This window comes from Berghia stephanieae, chromosome 1 (assembly GCF_034508935.2).
Source record: "Berghia stephanieae isolate SIO BIC M18660-M18661 chromosome 1, UCSD_Bste_1.3, whole genome shotgun sequence".
NCBI lineage: Eukaryota > Metazoa > Mollusca > Gastropoda > Nudibranchia > Aeolidiidae > Berghia > Berghia stephanieae.
In genome coordinates, this window is record NC_088360.1 from 69,567,671 (window position 1) to 69,580,170 (window position 12,500).

Consider the following 12,500-nt stretch of genomic DNA (forward strand, 5'->3'; position numbering starts at 1 on the left):
AAACAATAAAAAACACGATGAACAATGTTTTAGAGATATCCGTATGCATTATTATTTGTACAACTTCGAACCTTTGATCTTTCAACTGTCAAGGAAAACCAGGTCAGGTCATTTATTTATTGATTCAGATCTGATATTGTTTTATTCTTTTCATTGTTTCATATACGGGTATATAGCAAAAATGTTCATTCATTTTCTATTAACTGTGTCTACTTTCTAAAAAGCATGTCGAACGGGTTAGACTGAACACCAAGAAAGCGTCAAGTGATGAAATATGCATCATGCACCGTCTTCTAATATAAATGATATAGTTACTGTCATAATCCTTCGGGGGTAACCACGGGGGCATTTTACATCTAATATTTATAATTTATGACTATCTATCTATATTACGCAAATCATGCAAGGGCAAATATATCTTTAAAAATATAACTTCTCTTTTAAAACGATATAGCTATACCGATGGAGAGTTCATTATTATTGTATATCACGATCTTGGACTATTTTGGATGGACCTCTTTCAATAATTTGAATATTTTATTCTTAACCTTTAAAAAATGCATAATTTTGGCTACTTAGAGTTATTTTCATTTTTAAAAACATTTAATGCATCCAGAGTGAGTGAGAGAGAATGAGAGAGATTAAGAGGGGGGTGGGAGTGAGTGAGTGACATCATGTGGATGAAATGATGGGTTGTCGCTACCTGGGGAATTTACTGTATTGATCCATTCATAATCATCATAATTTACAGAAACCAAGGTCACTGCAAATTTTGCATTGAAAGGGAATGAGGGCCATAATGTCAAAAACCATGATAATACACATACTGAAATGCTTAAGACAGTTGCATAACTTTACAGCCAAGGTCCTCCATTATTCTTATATCTAGCATGAGCCAAGACTTGGAATCGTAATGTGCGTGAATTGCCAGTGCCAGTGGGCAGCAAGGCGTAATAAATACAGCCGCAGCATCCGTTATTACCGCAAATTATTGATGGGAAAATGGCCTTGCCTGACAGGTGGATAGTCCAATCAGTCATTCTTCCGGGTGCTTTTGAATGCAAAATAATAATATAGACTTAGAGCACCAATTGAATGGTGACCTTATGGTGGTATTCATACCATGCCTTCAACTTTCTCTCATCATCAGCATTGCTCTGTCAAAACGCAGAAAACTGTTACTTTTAGTGTTGATCGATAAAACTCACGGTCGTCAAAAGTCTCAAACCTGAAACTTCTTTGATGAGGGAAACCTCTGTGGTCAAATAACAGCACGTTGGATCGAATATCAGGAGGTTCGATCCCCAGACCAGGCAGGCTGATTTTTTGGGCTGATTTTTTGGGATGATTTTTTCCTACTTTGTCTGGCACTGTTTCTGAGACATCTTTTCCTATTTTACTGTTATATCTACCTGTGCCTACTCTTTAAAATTTCGCAAAATGAAATTTTAGTTGGAGCCGAGTCGGGTGGTGTCAAAGCTGAACCCTTTCTATAAATAGACATCACTCAGGTCTTTGTTATTGTTTTTTTTTATTATTATTATTATTTTTTTGACATCCACGTTTATGAGTAATGCTCACTAGACTGTATGAACCAGACTATAAAAGTTCAAGGTTACACATAGTTTTGTGTGTTGGTCCGTTATATTTCCGGGTGGCAATTTTGTGAGCTTCTTAGCCAAGCGCATACTATCTATTGCCTAAGTTCAAACATTGCCTTGGACCATACAAAAAATGCTTGCCTAGAAGCCGCTCTATGACAGTTTGGTTCGAGAAGAATTTTGTTCTAAGTTTATTTTTGCAATAATGCCGTTCACTTTATGAAACCTTTTTAAAAAATGAACAACATGCTTTTTCTTCACATATCGATGGTTTAATATGACTCAAAAATTGCCAAAGAGTGTCACACCTAAGACTTCTTTGAATTCAATAACGACATGGGCGAAGGCAGTAATGATGACGGATCAGCAATTCTCCGTGTAATTCTTGGCATCCACTACCCCATATTCCCCATCTCTACCAATAGCCAAAGCCCTACGTCTTAGTCCTACATTAAATAGGAATGGTCCAAGCCTGGAAAATTTCAACGAGCTGACCCAATTCGGTGGATCCCTATGATGTCTTTCCCAAATGACCTCACGGTCATCTAATTATCCCTCGTCTTCCCTGATCCCAAGGCCTTTGAAAAGCCACCGTAATTTGATATTTACGACAAGTGCACAGTGACCTACATCATGAATACAATGTGCACGTAGATGGAGAGCTTTGAAAAAATACAGCGACACAAATACTCATTGGCTTCCAACATGCCGATTAACCAGTCAACTGGCGTACTCTGGATGGAAAAACTCGTATTTAAAAAATTCCTCCTTCAAATATCGATCGATTTAAATTACCCTCATCTTGGCAAAAACGATCAAACCAAAGACCTCGCGAGGTACTCATTTTATTCCTGAGTGCCGCTCAAGCTAATATGGTAGACTACATGTATGGATTTTAAAATGGTTGTTGGGAAGAAACTATACCTCAAAAAGCAATACATCATTTCTGGAACAATACATTCTTAATTGACTCTTCGCCAAGGAATTTACCCAATGGAAACCGTACGGTGCTCTTATTGGTTAACCAACCAGCGGCCTCGATGAGAAAAATATCCGCCATTTTGATGTTGGCTGGGAATCGCGTTACTATAGTAAACAAGCGCTGATCGGCCGTTCATGAAAACAAGTTGCTGCTCGCTCGTTTAACTCAAAATTATTCAAAACGATCTCTCTAAAATGATATAAATGTGACTTCTTAAGGTTTTCTTCACGGTCAAAACCACACAACATTCTATTAATGATTACGTCCGAGGCAAAAAGGAATATTGACAGGTCGACCGAGAGTTGAACTCGTGAGACGACAAACATCAATGCGAAGTGTAGCGAGAGTCAAGCTATTGTTTGTCTTGTCCTATTCTATATAGAGAAAAGGATAAATAGTATAGCCTCGTGTGTGAGTGGTTGCGTGTCATAGTCTTGTTTTTAAATTGTTTCTGTTGTTTATGTGTGCAGTGATGACTCTCTCACACTCAATTTCAATGCCGAAAGAGGAATTCCCGCACACAAGAAAGGGGAATTGGGGTGGTATTTGGCATACATATTGTATAGTATCTAGTTCTAAATAGATAACTGATTAGAATTATATTATGATATATAAACACAATGCCAAATACAATTCCGAAGTTTCCTTATTTCAAATGAAGTAAAGCTCCAAAACCTAATGGTAGTGATTGTAGTACTGAGTGTTAGTGAGGTGATGTGGTGTTGGTGGTGGTTGTAGTTGTAGTAGTAATAGTGATGATGATGTGGTGGTGGTGATGATTGTAGTTGTAGTAGTAGTGGTAGTGATGATGATGTGGTGGTGGTTGTAGTAGTAGTGGTAATGGTAATGATATGGTGGTGGTGGTGGTTGTAGTAGTAGTGGTCGTGATGATGATGTGGTGGTGGTGTTTGTAGTAGTAGTGGTAATGATGCGGCTATGTGGTCTAGTAGTATGACACTCGCTTCCGGATCGGAAGGTCCTGGGTTCGAGCCTCGCGCTCGGCGCATAGTTGAGTCCTTGGAAAAGGCTCTTTACTCACATTCTCTCACCGTACTCAGGTGTAAAATGAGTACCTGGCCGTTAACAGAGTTGTCTTTGTCCGAAAAATTGTAATATCGCCTAACAGGCGTCATGCCCCGTCCTGCATGTTAAATGTTGACCAGGGACCCCTTGTAAAGTGCTTTGAGCACATTTAGTAGATATTGCACTATATAAAGCTCAATTTAAAACAAAAATATTTCAATGATGATGATATGGTGGTGGTGGTTGCAGTAGTAGTAGTGGTAGTGATGATAATGTGGTGGTTGTTGTAGTTGTAGTAGTAGTGATAGTGATGATGATGTGGTGGTGGTTGTAGTAGTAGTGGTAGTGATGATGATGTGGTGGTGGTGGTTGTAGTAGTAGTTGTAATGGTGATGATATGTTGGTAGTGGTGGTTGCAGTAGTAGTGGTAATGGTAATGATATGGTGGTAGTGGTGGTTGTAGTAGTAGTGGTAATGGTAATGATATGGTGGTGGTTGTAGTAGTAGTGGTCGTGATGACGATGTGGTTGTGGTGGTTGTAGTAGTAGTGGTAGTGATGCTATTGTGGTTGTGGTTGTAGTAGTTGAGGTAGTGATGTGGTGGTGGTTGTAGTAGTAGTGGTGGTGGTGGTTGTGGTAGTAGTGGTAATGATGATGATATGGTGGTGGTGGTTGCAGTAATAGTGGTAGTGATGACGATGTGGTTGTGGTGATTGTAGTAGTGGTAGTGATGATGATGTGCTGGTGGTGGTGTAGTAGTAGTGGTAGTGATAATGATGTGGGGCTGGTGGTTGTAGTAGTAGTGTTAGTGATGATATTGTGGTGGTGGTTGTAGTAGTAGATGATGTGGTGGTTGGAAAACACATTACAGGTTATTATAATACATGATTACACACATTCTCTAACTTCATTTTTTGACAGCTTCGTTGTGCCATAAATATACGCAACAGTTCTGAAACATTTTATTGTGGATTTTGATATTGTTTGTTGTTTTTCTTGTGTCGTTATGTTGACATAGATACCGAATGAATGGTTATTACTACATTCTCAGCCAACAACAAAATGGCGCTGAATGCTTTCATTGGTGGACACTTTTTAGGCTTCGTACGTATTCTCATTCGTTTAATTCTATGCTCTTCGCCCTTGATTGTTTCTAAGTTGTAAAAAGTTAAAAATCATAGCCCTGCCACTAGTTTTCTTCAGTTTTTGGGTAAAATACTTATCTGCCCCTTTATCCCATCTAAAATACAACAACAAAAATGGAAAGAAAAAAATCGTGATTAACAGATGGACCACATCTAGCCGCTGGTGTTTTCGCATTGAAAACGCTCTCCTCCACCCTTAGGCTGAAAATATACTACCAAGTACAACGGAAGTGCGCTGCGAAAAAAGTTGTGCCCTCTTTATTTCCTATCGGTGATTTCATTGACACGACTAGACGTGAGGAGTCATGATGACCCAAACAGCACTCGGTCTATTTATGTCCAAATTGTTTGTTTGAAATGCGTGTATTTCTCCAGATCTGTAGCACACAAATCTAAAAAACCTTTGTACTTCTCAGGTGTCATTCGCAAATAATCCACGAATGTCACTTTGTGTTTGAACAAGTCAGGTTTCAAGTGATAGTATGCTCCATGTTGCCTTTTTGATCTGTATATAGGGTGCACTCCAAATCTTCGACAACGCTGTATTCTCTGTCTTCTCCACAACCACTACACAAAAGGTGTCTCACGCCTGCTCAGCGCTGAGCTTTGGAATTACCATTTCTGTGCGTTGCAGTATATTTTCAGCCAAACCATATTTTTACCGTACACTGACAAATCACTTTTTTTTTAAATTTCGATCAGTGAACTAGTACTTATTATAATTAAATATACCAAGTCTAAATGACCCTCGAAGTATCAAAAATAACCAAACCTGAAAAAAAAATATGGTCTTGGGATAAAGACTTCTTGACGCGTCGAGGGCTATCTGAATCTTTCGATAACATTATGAGTTGTACTTTCTCTGACCAAAGCGGAAGAATAGATTATTTTGTAAAAGCATGGGGCTCCATCAGGAGATAATAAATCACCTCGAAAGTAAATCAACCAGATAGATTGTGTGATTTATGTTGACATTTTCATATTTTTTACATTCTTGTCGTCGAAACGACGAATAGATTACAACAAAGTGAATATCACACTGGAAGCATCAGAAGAAAAATAAACGAAATTTGGGAGCCCAAAATTACAGAACTGTCCAACGAAATAAAAGGTGGAAAGACGACCATGAAGTGAAACTTGATCCCGTGCATGACAGAGAACCATGAAAGCTCCTTATGGCCCGATGTGTCTTAAGATCTTCGATTTAAAAAGGCCCAATTCTGTTATATAATAGACAGTAGAGAGGGTCTATACGGAATTAAGAACGGATTATCGCCTTGTTCATAACATGAAATGTGATGAAAAAAGCATAAATTGTCTTTCAACACTCTAATGCAATAAGACGTCTATGACCTTGCAACAATTTGACAAACAAATTTAAACATTGCGCGCGCGAAAAAATAAGCACACAAAAAAAATCATAAAATCAAAAACCATGAAATAATTCTAATATCTAAAAGCCTTAATACTTTACACATCGTTTTTGTTGTTACTTTTTATAAAATAAGAGTTAATGTCAGAAAAAGAAGAAACTATAACTGTTATCAGTAAGGATTCGATGTTTTCATTCGCCTAGATTTTTCTTCGAGGGAAACAGTCTTTCTAGTTTCGGGGAGTGAATGTCTAATCTGACTCCAGGTGAGATGATTGGCTAAGTGAAAACATTTACAGTAATTGGTTGCAAAGGGTTACATATTGTAACTCGCATAACCCTTCATAACACAGACTGCACGTTTTCCATTTTTTTTCTTTTTTTTTTCTTTTTACAATTTAAAAATTGTCAAAGTCGGCTTTATCATAAATTTTAACACTATCATCATCGCCCCCGTCATTCTCCTCCCCATCATCATCATATTTTTCGTTGTCAAATGTTTTTCCTCCTCCACCACCTCCTCTCTCCTCCGCCAATCCTCCTCCTCCTCTTCTTCCTCTTCTTCTCCTTCCAGCTTCTACTCCTCGACTTCCACCTCCTCTTCGGCATCAACCTCATTATCATTAGCATTAACAAATTACAATAGCATTGCTAACGACAATAACTTTTCTCCCTAGCTTTACCTACTGGCAACATTACAAAAACAGGTTCTTCTTTACCCTATGTCGGATAATCCTAATGACTCTCTTAAACGAAACAAACAAATACCATACTTGAGGGACGTACTCATCTGTTAGGTTTACATCATTGCCGGCCATATCGTTCAGACAACTGGTGAATCAAATCAAGCATCATAAAGAAGAAAAAAAAACTGGGATAGAGAAGGCAGATATAGTACCGGGACAAGATGCTAAAATTGGCTGTTATGATTACACCCATGTGTAGAAAGCTTGTTTTAAAAGCAAAAATGGAGAAAATAAATATCATTAGGAGGCGGAATGATAACATGATAAAAAACAGAAGGACCTGATAGCTAAGACACATTTCTGTTCATGTGGTTATGACGAAGGAATAGAAGGAAGGGTTTTGACGTCAATCAGTTGTTTGTTATTGTTTTTTTAGAGCTATCTCGGTGAAGACTTCTAATTTACTTATATCCATCATACTATAGATGGAAGGAAGTTGACGTCACTGTGCTCTTTGTTATTGTTTTTAGCCAGCCAATTTTAAGAGTAGCTCTCAATAAATTCTATCAATCAAGACTATTAATGTTCAAGGTTACACATAGTTGTGTGTATTGGTACATTATATCCGGCGGACGGATGTTATAAGCATTTTTGCTAAACGCATAGCATCAATAAACGCTCAAGGTTACACATAGTTTGGTGTGTTTGTACGTTTCATCCGGCTGAGATATTATGAGTATTTTACCTAAACGCGTAGCACCAATAGTAGAGAGTTACTTGTAGGTGTAAGTGTGCACGCTTGGTAGTTTTCTGTAAAGTCACTGTAGTCAGATTTTTTTATTTATGGCACGTGTTTTTCTAGTTTTTCTCAGCTGTCCCTCTTTCAAAGGTTGTAAAAATTTGTGTCAACCTCCGAACCAATTTGTCTTTACTGAATAAAGACTTTGGATCTTATTGATGCCATATCAAAAAGTTTTCTTCTGTACAAACTATGAAAAAACTGCTTTAAAATTAGAGATCTTACGCTGTTAAATATGTAAACAAGTTACGCACCACAAAGTCTGAGATGAATTCATTGCTTTTCCAAAAAACCTCATGCTGACACGGCAGATCTAGTTCCGGCTAGTGATTTTGAGTTCACGTCAAATAAAAGCAAAGCGCTTAAAATGTTTTCACGTTACAACTTATGTAGATTGCATCCAATTTTGAATTTATGATTTAATGCATTATCAACATCATGTCGCAATTACCTAAGACTGGTATGAAATCTTTAGCCTAAAATCATTTGAAATAGTGATTATATACTCAAAGTTTTCAAATAAACAATGAATGTTGTTTGTTATTGTTGTTGTTGTTGTTGTTGTTGTTGTTGTTGTTGTTGTTGTTGTTGTTGTTGAACATGTGTACATATTTTCCTAGTGTTTTAAAATGCATGAAAACATATTTTTTTAAATTAAGACAAATTGATTCAGAGGTTCATACAATTTTTTGCAGCTGTGCATTGAGGAACAGCTTAGAAAAAGAAGAAAAAGACGCGCCACTTATTAAAAATCTGACTATAATTTTGATAGCAAAGCAATAACAAAAAGATTTCATTTACCCACATACACACAGGCACACATTCACACACATTCCTCTCCATCCTCTCTTATTATTATTATTATTATTATTATTATTATTATTATTATTATTATTATTATTATTATTATTATTATTATTATTATTATTATTATTATTATTATTATTATTATTATTATCATTATTATCATCATCATCATCATCGTCATCATAATCATTTTCATGATCATGGCCATAATGATCATCCTATTATCATTATTATTATAGCCGTATTATTATCATTATCATAAAAACAATAAATTATTACCACTTTTATTGTCATTTGTTTAATTGCTTGTAAGCAGATATAGGCGGCCAACCACATCGGTTAATGCATTATGCTCAATTGTAAACAATAGGCTGTCGGACTGAATCGCGTGTCAAGCTAACTTAACGCCCTGCCAGAACCTGTGATAAAAGATGGGGCGACTCGATCCCAATAAATAAATAGTCGTCACGTTTGTAAACATCAAACCCAGTGATAGGGAACCGGAATGTTAATGTGCTTATCAGATATTATCTCAGATTCAATAAACAATCATCGACGAGCCCCGGTGTATTTTACAGTCAAACTCATAGAAACCAAAACCCTGCTGCACCGACAATGCACTTTGTATATTATCTCATTTTGGATACAAAACTCTTTACGTTAAATATTAAAATGACTCTCAATTTGTCAAAAAGTCTTAAAACTGTGACGGAAGTCTCAGGCTTCAGATTGTTTGACTAATTCATGATCATTTCAATCGACCGATATTTATTGTGATCAATCGTTACCATGCCCGGGTGTTCTGATGCTTAAAATCGATTTTTAAGCTTGACATCAAATTCCAGACAAAATAAAGTATTCCTTGAGGAGAATGTATTTTGTTTCTTAAACTTCAAAAATCTTAAATTTCCCAGATTCTGATCATGTTGATTTCAAACTCAATTTTCATTTCATTTGAAGAGATGGGCCACTTCGCGAAGTAACCAGGTTTGAGAGTTTTTGTCAAAATGAGGGTCATCGATATTTGAAGGACGAGTTTTATGGACAAATGATTAAATACGAGTTTTTTTTCCAGAGGACGGCAGTTAGCTGGTTAGGGACAAGCCCTATAAGTTTTCCACTCATTTGTTCTCTTTCTATATTTCTTTTTATTGGCCAGGCCAAACTTCAATCATAATACAATGTCAATGTTTCATGTTTATCCTTTTGAATTAAGAAAAAGAAGAAAAAAAGAATGGTCTTTAAATAAATGAGGTCTAATGTAGTAAAATGACGTCCGAGTAAAGTTTAGAAAACCTTTTTATGAAGTGGATAGCCCACTTATCCTTAAAACCGAATCAATATAACGTTATATCAGGGTTTTACTGCAGTTGCAGACTGGTGGAATATAATTTGCATTATGCTTTGCCTGAATACGAGAACAAGGAAGTGAATTCAATGATCATCTAATACACACCATAGTAGAGTGTAACGTTTATCGTTAAAAGGAAGTTTGGCAGTGGTGATTGTGTTTATAGATAGAACGAACTGACGTCACTGAGCTCTTTATATTAATGTTTTAGTCAGCCATTTTATGAGTAATTCTCACTTAATTGTATTAATCAGACTATAAACGTATAATATAAAATAATATCAGGTTACACATTGTTTTGTGTGTTGGTAAGTTATATCCGACTGGAAAATGTTATATGTTTTTAAACTGAGCACATAGCATCAATAATCCCTCTATGTGAAAAATGATAGAATAAGAATCTGATGAATGGTAACAATAATAATAATGGTGGTAGTGAGTGATGTTGGTGGCTGGGAGATGGGAATTTATGTATTGATAGAGTGAAGAAAAAGTCAGTAGAAGTTAGAGGAAGAGAATGCGGAGGAAAAGGCAGAGAAAGCGAATGAAATGGAGATGAGGAGAAAAGGAGATCGAGGAAGAAAAACAACAACGAATGAGGGATCCAGGGACAAGGAAAGGGAGAGGATTAAAAGGAGGAATGGAGTTGGGGGGGGGGGGAGAGAGAGAAGGCGAGGAGGAAAATGGTTAAGGAGAATGAGAATGAATGAGGAGAAAATACAAATTTCTCAATCTCCTGATTTCCAATAAGAGTATTTTAAAGCCCGTACAAAACTCCATACTCTGTAACGATTCATGCAAACTTAAGTATGTTAAAGTCAACAGCATTTTGCAGTGTCAACCATTCTATCGGCTATTATTCGAATCCGCTCTAGATAGAAACATGCGATCATTCGATCTTATACATCAGAAATTCTGATGAGACCGGATGCGTTTCATTGAATGTTATTCTCTCTCTCTCTCTCTCTCTCTCTCTCTCTCTCTCTCTCTCTCTCTCTCTCTCTCTCTCTCTCTCTCTCTCTCTCTCTGAACGTGTGTGTGTGTGTGTGTGTTAAATGAGAGAGAGTGCGTGTGTATGTGTGTGTGTGTGTGTTAAATGTCTTGTTTTTTACTTCCTGTACTGCATTGACCCACATGATGAGTCAGAGGTCCTTGATCTGATTACTGATATCAACCTTGACAGAATACACTGAGGGGACACCATTATGAGAAATGAGTCACCCAACAACCGGCTGTTACGTCTTCGGTGGTTTCCAGACCTTACGGTAGGCACCAATGACCGAATTTACCCTAAAGGTTTTACCGTATATTTCACCACATGTATGGGTAATTCTTTTTTAATTGTTTGGTAACTATCTTTTTACTTTTGGTGTGATTAATATTATCTATGATGTTTATCTACACTATGTTACTGATTTTACTTTGCTTTCGTTTGCAAATTAGAAAATCTGACTTAATTCATGATTTTCTTGATAAATAGCCTTTGGCAAAATTTTAACTTGAACTTGATATTTCAAATTAATTAATTCGAACATTAGAATAGAGCATTTCTACGGAATCACCCTTCTCATTGTGTTTCACAATGCTTCATTTATTCCCCAAGGATGCCATAAGGAACCAATTCTATATTTCATACATCATAAGTGATCTGACTTTCTACTAACATTCAAACTGCTTTAAGACATGTACTCAATCAATATATATGGTTAGAGGAAGGGAGGGACAGGCATTGTGCCATCAATAATGTCAAATATGTAATCTATTAGTGTGAAGCGCTTCAAACATGAGCTAAATTTATATAATAATATGCCCTATAGAGAAAAAATTGCCGTATAAAATGTTCAAAGAAATAATGCTCAAAACGACAGACAGTACTTATACATTTGCAAAGACACGATTATGAATAAGACAGATGAAGGACATTCTGTGGTGTTCTGGCGCACATAAACGAAAAGAGACTCTGATTGTGATCTTACACGCTGACAGGTCTTCCATAATACATAGTGTTGAATTCCATTATATTCCACATTCTTTCTATATGTTTAAAAAAAAAAAAAAGAAATCCCCCTAATAAATAATAAACAAAAAGAATATTGTAAACAATTACCATGATATGCATGTACCACATTCGCAAAAACTACTAGTATGCCCTGATAATAATTCGGCCCATGGTATCGGAGTAGATCCTGCCTTCTGTAGCATTTAACGGACAGTAGCAATTGCTTGGAACCCCTTAAATAGGACGCTATTCTATCTATCACAATGCACATCCAAAAAGATCTAACAGACCAAGCCACCCAACCATCAGGACCAGGTACGGGGTGGGGGCGGAAGGTGGTCAGAAAAAGCATCTCACCGAATCCAGGATCGATTCCGATTGCTTTGGAAAGCTATCATTGACGAACTGTCTCAGTCAGGTCCATCGTGTTATGCTTTTTAATGGACGCATATAATAGCTTGTTTTGTTGGGGGGGGGGGGGGGGGGGGGGGTTGGGATGTTTTGTTTTGTTTTGTTTTTTGTTTTTTTTTTTTGTTGTTTTTTTTTTTTGTATTTGGGGGGGGGGGGGGTTGGTTCTTTGTGCGAGTTTCTTGTTTTGTTTCGTATTCATTTTTATTGGGGGTTGTTTTGTTTATTTGTTTGTTTGTTTTTTGTTGTTTGAATATTATTTTTGTTTTGTTTTTTGATGTTTATTTATTTGTTTGTTTGTTTTTTTTGGGGTTGTCTGTGAATGCTT

The 12,500-nt window shown here is 36.7% G+C and overlaps 1 protein-coding gene across 2 annotated transcripts in view; it reads right to left on the minus strand.

The window, feature by feature from the left end:
* LOC144980535 (uncharacterized) overlaps positions 1 to 12,500 on the minus strand; it is an 84,342-nt gene that overhangs the window by 30,139 nt on the left and 41,703 nt on the right. The gene's annotated exons all lie outside the window — the stretch shown is intronic.